At 39.4% G+C, this 16,506-nt stretch overlaps 1 long non-coding RNA gene across 1 annotated transcript in view; it reads right to left on the bottom strand.

Annotated features, from left to right (window-relative positions):
- Positions 1 to 2,189: 2,189 nt before the first annotated feature.
- Positions 2,190 to 16,506, bottom strand: part of LOC115474143 — a 38,830-nt gene continuing 24,513 nt past the window's right edge. Inside the window, exon 2 of the long non-coding RNA XR_003942817.1 lies at positions 2,190 to 2,738. This is a non-coding gene — a long non-coding RNA (uncharacterized LOC115474143). The remainder of the gene's footprint in view (positions 2,739 to 16,506) is intronic.

Here is a 16,506-nt window from a genome sequence, read left to right as displayed (position 1 = left end):
CCATGTAAATATGTAAGATTTTGAGAATTATTCCTATTTTTATGAACCTTTGCAACTTTATTTCTTCTTGGAAAATAAGTCTACTTATGGACAATCCATAGTATGCCCCTAGGATTTATGTTGTACCTTAACAATATAGAATTAGCCTGACTGCTTTACATGTTATCTATTTCTTCTTAGTTCAGATTCCTTTGGCAATTTCTCCTCGATTCTCCCTTAGTGTGGGCTAATTAGCAAATATGTCTTTTGTTTATTTCTTGGTTGTATTTTCCTACTTTGCTTTTGTAATATGTGATGCATTATTTCCATTTCAAAGTATCTCTTTGATGTAATAATTTTTGAAAAAGCAATAAAAGAAACAAACAACGTAAGACAAAATAACCTTGCAAGCAGAGGAACTTGCTTTTTGTCTCCCACCATCCCACATTAGATTAATATCACCCACCACGCCTCCTCTTTCAACTACCAAGTCACCAATCCTCTGGAACTCCTTACTTCCTCTCCTAAAAGGGGAAAGTTACTTATCAAAGTTTATACTCTGAACAAAAACACGGCTATTCACAAAGGCGTATTACATCGACCTTCCCAGTTACTCTTAATTCACCTCCTTCAATTTCTGTTCTTTCCTATTCTTTATTATTCATTTGTTTTGGTGTTCTATTTACTACTCTTATTTTTACAAACTGCTTTTGTTTTTATCAAGAAGAAAGGTGGTAGATCAAGACTCTAAAAGGGGAAGTAACAAGCTGCATTAGGCTTTAAGTCATGTTATTTGCCCTGTAGCCTAGTGGTTAATGCAGCAGACTTCGATCCTGGGGAACTGGGTTCGATTCTCACTGCAGCTCCTTGTGACTCTGGGCAAGTCACTTAATCCTCCATTGCCCCAGGTACAAATAACTACCTGTATATACTATGTGAACTGCTTTGAATGTAGTTGCAAAAGAAAACACAGAAAGGCAGTATATCAAGTCCCAATTCCCTTAGTACATCTTGAAGAACACTGACTTAAATTACTGTAACACAGTGATAACTAAGTCAACATGAGCTATATAGTAATGAGATGCAAATGCATGTAAAACAGCTCATTATTATGCAAATTTTATGGGACTTGTGGTGACCACTGCAAGTCATGTTATAGCTAGAAAAATAACTCCAGGAAAAACAGAGGTTATTTTACCATTCTGGGAGCATCAGGCCTCCCATTGACATATTTGGCTTTATTTCACCCATTTCCCCAGTGCTTTGGAACAGCCTTTCTCTGTCGTTTGGGGATAGAACCATCCCTCCACAAGTTTAAAACTAACCTGAAAACACATTTTTTCAGTCTTTTTTCCAGAACCAACAGCGTGTGGTTAACTGAGCTGATTCTTCTATAGATGTTAGCCTGTTGCCTGCACATATTGTAAATCACTTAATTTCTCATATATTTCTCTGGCCTTGAGCTAACTTCCTTGAGACTAGAGACTATTTACCCTTGCTTTATCCACGGACACTGTGCTTAGATTCAAATTTAAAATTCCCTCATAAACAAAGATTCTAAAGAATCACTGGTCAACTTTTAGGGCACGGTTTACTAAGCTGCACTGTAGGCGCACTAACAATAGAGACACCCATTATATTCCTATGGGTATCTCTAGCATTAGCACTCACTAATTTTAGCGTGCTAAAATGTTTGTGTGCCTACAGCGCGGCTTAGTAAACATGGCCCTTACTTTTTTTTAAATTGCCATATGTCAGCTATTCCCTCACTCAAACATCTTATCCTTATACATAGTGGGGAAATTCTATAAATGGCGCTAAAAATCAGCACCAAAAAAATTGGTGCAAGGGCACTTAGCGCCAATTCCTATGCCTAACTTTGGATGCCAGATTTACACCTGCTGAAACCTGGTATAAATGATGCCACCCAAGTTAGGTGTGCTGAGGCAGTATTCTATATGAACGCACGTAATCTTTTGGAATATCCCCGACATGCCTTTCATGGCCATGTACCCTTTTGAGTTATGAGCTATTAGAATTAGGTGCCAGACCTTACAGAACAGAGTGCAGCCAGATGTGCACGCATATTTTAACAGGTGCCAATTTGTGCCAATAATTGGTTGTTAGCACCCAATTATTGATGTTAATTGGCTCAGCCAATTAATTTGCACAAGTATCTTGGGAATGCATCCAAATTTTGGCACCATATATAGAGTTCGGGGGTTACTGTTCTTTATTAAATGAACATTCATGGCTTATAGTTTAGTACTAGACTAATTATACCACCTTTTTAAAACAAGACAAGGTGGTTTACATTCTATAATTAAAACAGAACAGAAAGGAACGCCAAATCCCAAACAGGAAAGATTCCACAATCATTCTAAAGAGACAATCATACAAGTAGACAAGAATGGGAACTATCCCCTGCATCCATCAACCTCCCCCATTCAGTTACTTTTAAGTTTCCCCATCCTATCAAGAGCTTACAGGCTCTTAGGGTAACAAATAGATATACGCTTCACTTTCAGGAGCTCTCATCTCATGTGCTCCAAGAAACAGCTTTGACTGGTACAGTCTTTTATTTCTTCAGAGATTTTCAGGCGCTGCTCATAGGAAGAGGTGCTGGGGATTTTCAGGGTTCCACTCCTAATACAGAAACTTCAGCACTACGCATCTGTTGCATTAGCCATGGCTCCCATCCCAGATTAGCAGGTTGTATCTTCTTCACTGCATTTTTGATAGGTCTCATTGGAGCTAAACTCTAGGGAAAGCAAGGAGAGTCTCTTTAAGTGAGTCAAAATAATGAACTGACATAAGGTTCAAGGCAGGATGGATATAACTTTTCTCTAATATTAACATTCATTAAACACATATTTCTTGCAACTGTCTTGTCACTCTATATTCAACTTTTACAAACCTGGTAGTAAATCTATTAGGTGATTTTTTAAAGAACTTTCTATCTAACAATACATTTAAGACAGCACTTAATAGGCATTAAGGAAAGTTAAATTAGAATCGTTAACAAGTTAGGAAAATCTTAGTTTCAAGAAAGGCAAAACAAACTCTATAGCTTCACTGTTAAGTCTTATAAAGTTTTGCTGCAATTGCACACAAGTGATCATTTGCCGAAATGTCTCTCTTCTTGTTAATGAAGTACATGGGTGACAATTTTAAAACAGTCCAATTCACATCCTTGGCATATTGGTGCAAGGTATTCAGGAAAAAATTGTACAGGTAGCAGTTCCTCACCATGGCCTAAAGGACAATGAAGACAGCAGGAGAAAAATCCTTCTCCTTTGCTAAGAGTGATATTTTCTGTTCTTTGCCTGGAGGAAAGGCAGTAGTACTACTGAACTGAATTAGGTATTAAGGTACTGTCAGGAAGGTAAAATAGCTGCAAAGGTCACTAAGGCAATCTGATGAATGTGTTAACTTTCAAAGGGTCTGTTTGAAGCAGTCCCTTTAAAATCAAAACTATATATACAGGAAAGGTCCCAAGTTACCTTCTTTCTAAGAAGTTCTGAGAGAAGAGGACATTTCCCTAGACAAGTTAACATTATTTTGGTCTGTGTTTTGATTTAAAGATTGGGGTTAAAAGAGGAATTTTAAGTTTATTGATAAAGACAGTATGAAGTTAAAAAAAAGCAGACTTTTATTAAAACCCTTTCCCCCATAGTTTTAAACTTGAACGTTCTGCCACAGCCTACAGCATTAATAGATAACCTCATGAAAGCACAGCAGGGCCTAGTTCATTCTTCATTCCCACCTACCTCTAGCACATTTCTTCATTTATAATCAATTATTCTAATTAGGAAAACAAGAAAGGAAGTTTCATTACAGAGTTTTAATTACATGTCAATACCTTCTCAAAAGAAAACACTAAATAAATCACAATCAAGCTCATTTTCAAAGCACTTAGCCTCCCGAAGTTCCATAGAAACCTATGGAACTTAGCCTCCCAAAGTGCTTTGAAAATATGCCTCAAAGTATACCATATAATCTTAAGGCTCTTTATATTAGTCTAATATCTCTAGTACCTTAATTAATTCAAACAACTCAATAATACTAAGACGCAGTCCAGTAGGGAGACTACATTCATTGTCACATGTATGATTATTTCCCTGTTGGCCAGAGGTTATTTGTGTGTGCACTTGATGCAAAGAGCTCCTATCTCTGAGAACAAGTCCATTCTCTTGAGGCTAGAGTAGCAGATTTGGAGGAGCTGAAGGAGACAGAAAGGTACATAGAAGAGACCTACAGGGACGTTATAGAGAAGTCCCACCTCTAGTCTGGCAGCCCCTGTGCTGCCTTGGAGGAGGGAGATCTCCTAAAAGGACAGCATCAAGTTGGTGAAACCAGGGCCTGCCCACCAGGGGATGCAATATCCTCTCAAACCGAGGATGTGTCTCCAGGAACTTCTGCCCAGGAGGGAAGGGTTAGGACAACTGTTGCAGCTGGTGATTTATCATTAGATGTGTAGATAGCAGCATGGCTGGTAGATGCAAGGATCACCTACTCACTTGCCTGCCTGGGGCAAAGGTACCGGACCTCACACGTCACCTAGATAGGATTTCAGATAATGCTGGGGAGGAGCCAGCTGTTTTAGTACATGTGGATACCATTGACACAGAAAAATATGGGAGGGAAGTTCTGGAACACAAATTTAGGCTCTTACGTGGAAAGCTGAAATTCGGATCCTCCAGAGTAGCATTTTCAGAAATGCTCTCTGTTCCACTCATAGGAACCAAGAGGCAGGCAGAGCTCCCGAAGTCTCAATGCCCAATTGAGAAGATGGTGCAGGGATAAGGGATTTAGATCTGTTAAGAAATGACTAACATTCTGGGAAAGGGGAAACCTATTCCGACCACCTTAACCAGGCTGCTGGCACTAACATTTTAAAGGAGAAAGAGCAGCTTTTAAATTAAAATGGGGAGGAGGGGGGAAGCAGACAGCTGCCCAGGAGTATCTTTGAAGGATACTATTGAAGAAGGACATTTAGGGAATACCAATAGAGAGGTTTCAACAATGGTGAATGAAAGCCAGGAGTGTTTAAGGGGAGTGAAAATTAAAGGATGCACATTATCCCCATTAACTTCTAAGCAGCTTGTAGATGCAAGGAAAAAAACACAATTTGAAGTGTCTGTATATAAATATTAGAAGCCTAAAAAATAAGATGAGAGAACTAGAGTATATAGCACTAAATGAAGGGGTTGATATAATAGGCATCTCAGAGACCTGGTGGAAGGAGAACAATAAATGAGACACAGTGTTATCAGGGTACAAATTAAATCACAATGATAGAATGGATCAAATTGGAAGGTTGTGCTATATGCTACATGAAACAGCAGCTTGGAATACTTATGGATTGAAATTCTATGCGTGAAGGGAAGGAGTATTCTGGTAGGGCTGTACTACCGTCCACCAGGACAGAACAAACAGATGAAGAAATGTTTACAGAAATTAGGAAAGCTGGCAAATTGGGCAACAGTATAATAATGAGCAATTTAAATTACACCATATTGACTTGATAAATGTTACACCAGGGAGCACTAGAGAGGTAAAATTCCTAGACATAATAAATTACCAATTCTTGGAGCAACTGATCCAGGAAACAAGAGGGGAAGCTATTTTAGATCTAGTCCTTAGTGAAATGCAGGGCATAGTACAAGAGGTAATGGTGTTGGGTCTGCTGGGAAACAGTGACCATAAGTCAAATTTGAGCTAATATCTGGAAAGAAATCAGAAAGAAAATCTACTGTAGTAGCATTTAATTTTCATCATTAAAAAGAAGCTAAAAAGATCATCTGCAAAGGTTAGAACTTTAAATCAGGCATAGACATTGTTTAAAAATACCATCTTGGAAGCCCAGGCCAGATGTATTCCACTTATTTACAAAGGTGAAAAGAAGAGTAAATGACAGCCAGCATCGTTAAAAGGTGAAACGAAAGAGGCTATTAGAGCCAAAAGAACATCCTTCAAAGAATGGACAAAAGACCCAAACGAAGAAAATATGAAGCAACATAAGCACTGGCAAGTTTGATGCAAAGCATTGATAAAGAAGGCTAAAAGATAATATGAAGAGAAACTTGCCATAGAGACAAACTCACAGTAACAACTTTTTCAGGTACATCAGAAGAAGAAAAACTGTGAGGGAATCCATGGGACCGTTAGATCATGAAGAAGCAAAATGGGCACTCAAGGAGGACAAGGCCATAGTGGACAGACTGAATTCTTTGCATCCATCCCTGTGGAACTGGAGGGGATCCCTGTGGGATTCCCGCACAGCTCTCTAGTCTCCTAGTCTTTGTACTTTTTGAAAGAATAAAAAATTGATACATTTCAACTTGTGTACACCACGGATTTTGTAGACCTCAATCATATCTCCCCTCAGCCATTCCTTTTCCAAGCTGAAGAGCCCTAACCTTTTTAGCCTTTCCTCTCATGAGAGGAGTTCCATCCCTTTTATCATTCTGGTTGCTCTTCTTTGAACCTTTTCCAATTCCGTTACATCTTTTTTGAGATACAGTGATCAGAACTAAATGCAGTATTCAAGGTGAAGTCGCACCATGGAGGGATACAGAGGCATTATACTATTCTTGGTCCTCCTCAGTCTATTCAGAAAAAGAAGTTGAAGGAGTCCTTTTGGATAGAATACCATTTATTCAGGATGGTTTTGAAGGGATTACTCATCACAACACCTCTCTAAACCTTCTCTGCAACTTCCCAGAAACAATTGCCCACTGGAGAATATCTAATTTCCCCACTCAATTCAGAGAATAGTTAAAAGCCATCTCATTTGATTAGAGATGTCAGGAATACATAGAAATACTGGTACACTCAGAGTCAATGGCAATACCCAAATATCTATACTCAAAACATGTGATAAAATTCATGCAGTGCTTCTTTTTCTGTGTCCATAGAGTTACAGAACTTGACCGTACCCATCTTCCCATATCACTGATGAATCTTTCAATCAGGCCATAAATCTAATTCTTAAGACCATACTAGGAAATGATCTTTTCAATGTGCTGTTTTCTTTCTGCACAATGAACTATCTGAACTACTTGTATAGCCTCTAGAATACAAATTTTTGCTCAATTTATCTCTTGAAAGAAGCAAGAAAAACATTACTTCTGGACTGTGAGATATATCTGCAGCTTTTGTTTCAAGTACATCATAGGACAATCTCAGTCACAGACATTACATCTATAGGTCAGCATGGCTGCTTATTTCAGGTTTGAGGAAAAATGTAAAAAAAAAAAGATTATGGATCTTATCAAGGACCACTGGACCTCTCCAGCTCAAGTCTACCACCACATTTTGGAAGTTTCAGACTGAATTCCACAAGAGATAGATAGATTTATTTAACATAGGAGACAGTTACAGGATTCTCAAACCCCAAGAAAAAAAAAAAGAAGGAAAAGGTTGCCAGCTTGAGCAGAAGAATGTCTAAGTGAAATGTGGCTACCCATTCAAAACCGATGTAAAGGAACAGAGATGAAAGTTGGTCTTTAGGATTTTTTTTTACAATTTTTTTTAATTTTCAAGTTTCTAGGGGTTGGTGGTCCAATGGGTGTTGCAGGGTTTAGAATGGCTATAGGAAAGTAGAAGATAAAGTGGCAGGGGTGCATCCATTTTACTCCTGCTGCTCTAGTGGCTGCAAACGAACAAATGAAGCCATATCTTTATTTATTTTTTAAATATAGCCTGCCTATACTTATTCAGGTTACAATAAAATGCATATAAAATAGACAAATACAACAATCTACTTAAAAGTAGCCTTTCCACACTGCCATATAGCAGCAGTACTGCAACTTAATAATTGCAGAAAGTCAGACAGCAAAGAGAAGAGGACAAAAAAGGGAGCAGGGTCAAAGGCAATTAGGCAAGGAACATGTAAGTGAACTCTTGCTACTGCTGCAAAGTTCAAGTGTATGGTTGAAGATGCAACAGAAGTAGAAGCCAAGGGCTGCAGTGAGGATTTGATGCTATATAAAATAAAAGATCCTGGGCAGAAACAGAAGCACAGTTATCTAAGGGAAACATTGACAGCATATGTTCCAGCATAAATGGCTAGCACTAAGAAGAGCCTTGAGGCAAGTGTGCAAGCTGTTTAGTGAGTTGGAGGCAAGTGCTGACCAGCTCTGTTTGTGGGATGCTTCAAAAAGAGAAATTTGCCAAAAAAACAGGAATGATGCATGTTTGAAACTGAATATGGGATTAAAAAAAAACTGTGTGAATCAAGAAGGAAGCAAAACAATGTATTGGGGGGGGGGGGGGGGGGGGGGGGAGGGGGAGCCCATCTACACCCTGGCTAGGTCCTGGTAGGTATGGGGTGGGGCTGCTGCAGTTGTGTCCGATGCAGGTTTTGGGGTGTGGAGAATTAGAACTGAATGAGGGGATGGGGCAGACATATGTTTGAGAGTGCACCAACATGGCTTTTGGGGTTATGGGGACCCTGGATGGAGTGGATGCGGTACCTGTATGAAATATGTAAAGCACTGTGTTTATATTACAGAAAGGTGGTATATCCAAAATCTCATAAACATATGCCCAGTGTGCTACATACAAGGGAGATACTGGGCACAATCCCTGCATTTACCTCACTTATGTTCTGGTGTTAACACAGGGTAAGTACAAACAGTTACTGATCTTACCAAAAAAGGTCCCCTGGACATTCCAGGTTGGTCTAACTCCTGATGTGTACCTTTTTGGACAAGGACAATCCTTCCCCTTTCTAAAACGGAAAATAAACGTCTATATTTTAAGCCCACCCAAGTCCTACCCAAAACACACCCAGACCATTCCCTCTTGCCAAATGCACGTTCCTTGGTTTTAGATATTCATAACACGGCTATGTAGAAATCAGGATTTGGATGTCATACAATATGGATGTCTAAGTGCCAGTTTATGAATTATTCCCAAACCTGGTCCTGAAGCACCCTAGCCAGTCAGGTTTTCATGATATTCACAATGAATATTCATGAGATAGATGAGCATACCAAGGAGGCAGTGCATACAAATCTCTCTCATGAATATTCATTGTGGACATCCTGAAAACCTCACTGACTGGGGTGCCCTCTAGGACCAGGTTTGGAACCACTGGTCTAAAAACACAAATATCACTTCTAAAATATGATCATAAAGTTATCCCTGCTATTTTTGTGTTCAGTCTTGAATGCATAAAAGAATGCTGCCGATATCTATACAACTTACTCTGTATGGATTATTTTGACTGTATATGTTGATGTAAGGCCAAACTTTATCCATACAATTGCCTAGAAAATTAAAAACTAAGTACTTTGGAATATTTATTTATTAGGATTTATATGCCATATTTTTGAAAAGAAATCACCCAAGTCGATGAACAGCAAGAATAAGCTAACACAGGCAACAATTACAGCAGAATATTTGTGTGTGAAGGTTTAAAATTGTGAGGGAATCAGATTTATAATTATTTTAAAAGACAGCTTCTTTCAGAAACTGGATTACATATATTAAAGAACTTTTTGTATTAGTCTGAGCAGAATTGTGGTGCAAAAAAACAAAACAAAACTGTGAGCTGATGTAGAAAGCTCTTGAAGGCTTGTCACAGATATATTAAGTTAGTCCAATAAAGAGATATCACCTACAACCTGTTATTGACCCTTATTTCATCTCTGACTTGAAAAATAAGATGGCAAACTAAATGGTGACAGTAGGAAAAATGTTAGGAAAACCATCAAGACTGAACTGTGTCAAACAAAACTGGAAGCTGTGAAAAAACAACCGATACAGTTAGGGCTGCTTCTCTGACAGAAATCTGGACTATTTTGTTTCCAATTCATCATAAACGGTAAAACATTCTAGTTGGCTGGGCTACTAATTAAAAAGCTGTAGAGGTAATAGCTCAACAGTCATATTTCAAACTTCAGTATTTAGCTTTGTGGGAAAATGGTTAATGTGAAACGAAAATTCTTTTTGATATAAGAACCTGAGAGATTCTGCTGAAAAGATTAACTAATCAGAGACAGAATCCAGGAAAATAAAGCAAAAGAGCAACTTAAACAAAAGAGAGTTGTTAAGCAGCTATGCAGAATAGCATCTTAAAACTACAGTGTATGTGACACACTGTCCTGCATGAGTGGGATATGAACACTATTAGGAACAGAATGGCTCGGAGAAGTTTTTGTGAGGTCTCAAGTTGAAAAAACAAACAAACAAAAAAAAACAGTGTGATACTGGGTCTGTAATGGGGCGGGGGGGAAATCCTCAGAGCAATGGACTATATGGGGGAAGGCACTGTCCGTTCCTCTGAAAATCCATTGTTCTCAATCTATATTATGCCCAATGAAACCCACAACAGAAATGCAGCCAGAGTCCAAAAAAATGTGGAATAAATATACAAGAATAATTCCCATGGTATTGTTTTTGGGAGGGTTGGGGGGGTGGGGGGGGGGCTTGCTGCTGTCTACTGTTCCCAATGTACATAGCTCTGAGGATGTACTATATGAATCTTCAGTTTCCTAAACTATTTTGATATGAGTGGCAATTGTGAATGAATTGTTCATTTGGAGAAACATTCATTAGCAACAGGGTTAGACTATATTTTAATGAAGTTTTTATTTATTTATACTAATTACCTTTTACATTATCACTTGAGGAATTCTGTGAATGAGCTTTAGTCACACAGACTTTGGAAGAATTTATGTGAAAGTAATGGTACCTTGAGGAGCTGGAGAAACCGAAGAGTTCAGAGGAGGGCCTAAACCAGAACATCCACTGATCCAAAAAAGATAGATCTGCATTACAATGCCCAAAGTGCAAGGGAAACGTGAGCTTCCAAGGGCATAGCATACACACCTTACATTTAAGAATTTAATTCTGACCAGAATTACCACCTTACACTTTAAAACACTGATTAACTGTTTAACATTCCACCTGCAGGAGGGGATATAGTTCTTACTCCAATACCAAAAAACCCGAAAGCCAGTCTTGCTGAGGTTAAGAATTATAGACATGTGGCTTCTATCCCTCTATTAATTAAGGTAACGGAGGGATATGTTACTGATGTTTTCATGCAGTATATCGTCCATTATGAACTTCTTTATTCCACCCAATTGGGTTTTAGAAGAAATTATAGTACTGAGACAGTAAATTGTATGCTGGTAGCACTGGGCAGATGCAAGCTAAGTAAAGATCAACATTCTATCCTGCAATTTCATCTGTCCACAAAATTTCGATTTGTTATCATTGTGGGATTCAGGCTAGAGCTACAAGGTTTCCTAGTGACTAGATGTTACATGGTAACGAAAGATGGGGTTTTATCTGAAAAATGTAAGGTGCTAAGTGGGGTCCCTCAGGGATCACCCTGTCCCCGATTTTAATTTATTGATGAGATCATTGGGCATGTTAGATAAATTCCAGTTTACACATTTTATTTATGCTCATGACATTGCTGTCTTTTTACCACGTCTTCCATCTTGGACAGAAACATTGTCTCGCATACAATTGTGTACGTCTTTAATTGACTCCTGGATTCCTAATCATTACTTGAAAATGAACAAGGAGAAAACTTAAGACCCCTGTTTGGTGGTGCAGTACTGCCAACACAGCTCATTCATGACATGTTATGACTCGGTGAAGGAACACTACCTGAAATTATACTGGCTGCCAATCAAAGAAAGCATCCAATTTAAAACCTATGTAATGGTATTTAAGATTCTGTCAGGTGTAGCTCCCTTGTATATGATGAATCTCTTGAATCTTCTTCACAGCTCCAGCGCACAAAACTACTTTTTCCTACAATTTCCTAGTGTTACTGCTTTAAAATCCACTGCTTATTTCTAAGATAAGCACCATAAAATGTATTCTGTTTTGGGATCTTGCTAGGTACTTGTGACCTGGGTTGGCCACTGTTGGAAAAAGGATACTGGGTTTGATGGATCTTTGGTCTGTCCCAATGTGGCAAATGCTTATGTTCTGGAACACTGGCTTAACTGAAAAAGAAAGCTTTTAAAATGGCTAAACAGGTAGATAAGGCAATGAAAGCCATAAGGATGCTTAGGTACATAGTGAGATTAATGACTACCAGGAAAAAAGGAGGTGACTAGGCCCACTTGGCTCAGATGTTTGATTTTTTACTTGACTACCCTGCCTATCATAGGACATAGAAGAAAGACACAACAGAGAGGTTTAAGGCATAGTTGTAGAAGTGCATTTAGGCCTTCCGAAGTCTGTCCCTTTCAGCTGCTGAAGAGTCTGGGGACTTTCATATTGTGTCTGGAGGCCATTAAGTCTAGAACTGGATGCCCTCATCTCATCATGATTTAAGAACACTTCTGTAGAAGTTCCCACTCTTTCAGGTCTTTTGTTCTTTACAGGTCTACCTGTACCAGAAATGGTTTTCAAAGGTGACGACGCGGAGGAACTGAAAGAAATTTTGGCCTGGAAGAAGTACTGAGCCAATCCACAAGTTAAAGAGTGATAAATCACCTGGATTGGATGGTATACACCCCAGGGCACTGAAAGAACTTGTGATCTGCTCTTAGTGATATGCAACCTGTCATTAAATCGTCCGCAGTACATGAAGATCAGAGGGTGGCCAATGCAATGTAGATTTTTAAAAAACAGTTCCATGGGTGATCTGGGAAATTATAAACCAGCAAGCTTGACTTCAGTTTCAGGCAAAATACTGGAAACTATTATAAAGAATAAAATTATGGAACACATAGACAAACATGGTTTAACAGGACAGAGTCAGCATGAGTTCAGCAAAGGGAAGTCTTGCCTCATCAATTTGCTTCATTTCTTTGAAGCTGTGAATAAACATGTGGATAAAGGTGAGCTGATTGATGTAACGTATATAGGCTTTCAGAAAGCTTTTGACAAAGTTCCTCATGACAGACTCCTGAGAAAACTAAAAACTCATGGGATAGGAAGCAATGTCCTTCTGTAGATTAGAAATTGGTTACTGGACAGTAGGGTTAAATGGCCTTTTTTTCTCAATGGAGGAGGGAGTGGAGTGCCGCAGAGATCTGTACTGGAACCGGTGCTAATTAATATATTCATAAATGATCTGAAAAACGGAACAGCAAGTGAGATAATTTATTTGCAGATGATAAAAAAAACTATTCAAAGTTGTCAAAACACATGTGGATTGTGAAAAATTGCAGGAAGACCGGGCATCCAAATGGCAGATGAAATTTAATGTGGACGAATGCAAACTGATGCGCATAGGGAAGAATAATCCAGATCATAGGTACCTGATGCTAGGGTCCCACCTTAGGAGTCAGCACCCAAGAAAAAGATTTAGGTGTCATTGTAGTAAATACAATGAAATCCATGGCCCAGTGTGCAGCAGCGGCCAAAAAAAACAAACAGGAAGCTAGGAATTATTAGGAAAGGGATGCAAAATAAGACCAAGATTATTATAATGCCTCTGTATAGATCCATGGTGCGACCTCACCTTCAGTATTGCGTTCAGTTCTGGTCGTCATATCTCAAAAAAGATATAGCAGAATTAGAAAAGGTTCAAACAAGAGTGACCAAAATGATAAAGGGGATGGAACTCCTCTCATATGAGGAAAGGCTAAAGAGCTTAGGGCTCTTCAGCTTAGAAAAAAAAAGACGTCTGAGGGGATATGATTGAGGTCTACAAAATTCTGAGTGGTGTAGAATGGGTAAAAGTGAATCGATTTCACTCTTTCAAAACGTACACTGAACCACTCTGAAGCTCAAGAGATGCACCCCCCAGGTAAAAGCAGCAAATCATTGTGCTGTGCCCCCTCAGGATACTACTACAGCTACCTGAAGCCATCACTTTTTTTTGTTTGCATTTTAAGAGGCAGAAACAGTTCAGCAGTGGGTGGGGGAGGAAGGCAGGGAGGGACTTGGCATCGCCATGTATACCCTTTAAAGTAAGGCAGAAGATCAAGCCTTGTCCCCCAAGCTCGACTGGACTAAAATTAATAGACCAGGAGCAAGCACCCATAGATGAGCTCAGAAGCTGCACACAAACTGTCTTATCAACTGCTGGAGACAGAAAAATCCTGAATTAAAGCAGCTTCATGCTGTTCTATATGAAAAAGCTCAATTTGGTTCTCTCTATCTCCACCTGCTAGTAGAGGATATAACCCAGTGGTTCCCAAGCCTGGTTCTGGAGGCACCCCAGCCAGTCAGGTTTTCAGGATATCCACAATGAATATTCATGAGAGAAACCTGCATGCAGTGGAGGCAGTGCATGCAAATCTCTATCATGAATATTCATCGTAGATATACTGAAAACCTGACTGGCTGGGGTGCCTCCAGGACCAGGGGATGAACTAGATTTGGGAACCACTGACGTAATCTACAAGTTCTGGACCATGGATTCTCAACTCAGTCCTTGGGACACACCTACCCAATCAGGATTTCAGCACACCCACAATGAATATGTACGAGATAAATTTGTATGTGTTACCTGCATTCTATGAAAACCTCTCCATGCGTATTCATTGTGGGTATCCTGAAAACCTGACTGGCTAGGTGTGTCCTGAGGATTGGGTTGAGAACCCCTGTTCTGGACTGATCTGTGGAACACTAAGGAAAATATATATACAGTGTAATCCGCTTACGTGCAAGGGTCTGGGACCAAAGAAATGCATGCAGTTAACCAGAGCGTGCATTTAACCATTGTGACCCAAAGAAGCATGACATCCGATAAACATGTGTACAGTACTGTTTATTATTATACGTACAGTATACAGTCTCTGTTAACTGATGTTAGGCTTATTTGAAGTAATCAGTTATAGTCCTCTGTACACTACTGGGTCTGTGAGTTCCATAAACTACGTCTACCAGACGGTAAACACTGTCATAGCACTGACATCAAGGGCCTCCAGATAGGCCCACATGGTGTTGAGACTCTCCAGCGCTCTTGCAAAAGTGACAGGGAGGAGGTTGTTGAATTTCGTCAGCATGTGCCTCGCTACTCATTTCATCATCCGTTTCACCATCAGCCGTTGCCTGCATGTAGGCGCATATTATTATTTATTACATTTGTATCCCACATTAAACCACCTATTTGCAGACTCAATGTGGCTTTCAATGCATCGTTCTTGGTGGTAATAGATTAGAACATAATCACTTATTGTTACAAAGAGATATTGAATAGCATATTAGAGTTTAGAGCAAGCAGATATCATAAAAGTAATTGCTTATTGTTAAATAGAGATTGTGAGTGATATATTAGGAGTATAAAGCAAGCTGATATTATAAAATAGTTCTGAGTAAAGGTGTGGGAGGTGTATGCATTTATAATTGTTGTTCTGTGTGGTATGCCTTTTTAAAAAGATGGGTCTTCAGTGATATTCAAAAGTTTGTTAGTTCATAGATCCCTCTCAGGTTGTGCGACAGTGCGTTCCATAGCTTGGCACTCAAACAGGTGAAGTTTGCTGCATGCGTAAGTTTGTATTTTAGACCTTTGCAGCTTGGGAGATAAAATTAAGGAATGTGCGGGCTGTTCTTTTGGCGTTCCTTGTCGGTAAGTCTATCAGGTCTGACATCTGCGCTGGGGTGTCTCCGTGGATGATTTTATGAACTAGTGTACAAATCTTGAACGTGATGCATTCTTTGAGTGGGAGCCAGTGTAGCTTTGCTCGCAGTGGTTTAGCACTTTCATATTTTGCTTTTCCGAATATTAGTCTGGCTGCGGTGTTCTGGGCTGTTTGGCGCTTTTTGATTGTCTGCTCTTTACAGCCAGTGTATAGTGCATTACAGTAGTCTAGGTGGCTGAGCACCATTGATTGTACCAAGTTACGGAAGACTGTCATTGAGTGGAACATCTTCTTGGTTGTGTTGTTCATATGATTCTCAAGTGTTAGATGACGATCAATAGTCACTCCAAGGATTTTTAGGGTGTCCAAGATAGGGAGTATAAGATTTGGTGTGTTTATGGTAGTGAATTTGTTCGTATTATGTTGAGAGGTGAGTATTAAGCACTGGGTTTTTTCTGCATTAAGTTTGAGCTTAAATGCATCCGCCCATGAGTGCATGATGTGCAGACTTTGGTTAATATCGTTGGAGATTTTCTGTAAATCTTGTTTGAATGGGATGTAAATCGTTACGTCGTCTGCGTATATGTATGGGTTGAGGTGTTGGTTGGATAGTAGTTTAGCCAAAGGTGTCATCATTAAGTTGAATGGAGTCGGCGAGAGGGGGGATCCCTGTGGAACTCCGCATTCAGGTGTCCATGAGGCTTATTTTCAAAGCACTTAGCCTCCCAAAGTTCCATAGAAACATATGGAACTTAGCCTCCCAAAGTGCTTTGAAAATATGCCTCCATGTGGCAAATGTGGTCGAGTTGGATGTCACTTGGTACGATCTTGTGGTTAGGAATCCTTTGAACCATTTAAGAACATTACCTCCGATTCCGAAGTATTCGAGGAGATGTAGTAGGATACTGTGGTCAACCATATCAAAAGCGCTGGACATGTCGAATTGTAGAAGTAGTATATTTTTTCCAGTGGCGATTAGTTGTCTAAATTTGGACATGAGAGTAACTAGTAC

Source organism: Microcaecilia unicolor, chromosome 7, assembly GCF_901765095.1.
Source record: "Microcaecilia unicolor chromosome 7, aMicUni1.1, whole genome shotgun sequence".
NCBI lineage: Eukaryota > Metazoa > Chordata > Amphibia > Gymnophiona > Siphonopidae > Microcaecilia > Microcaecilia unicolor.
The sequence above is the reverse complement of the archived record's forward strand: the minus strand, read 5'-3'. Positions and strand labels throughout refer to the sequence as shown.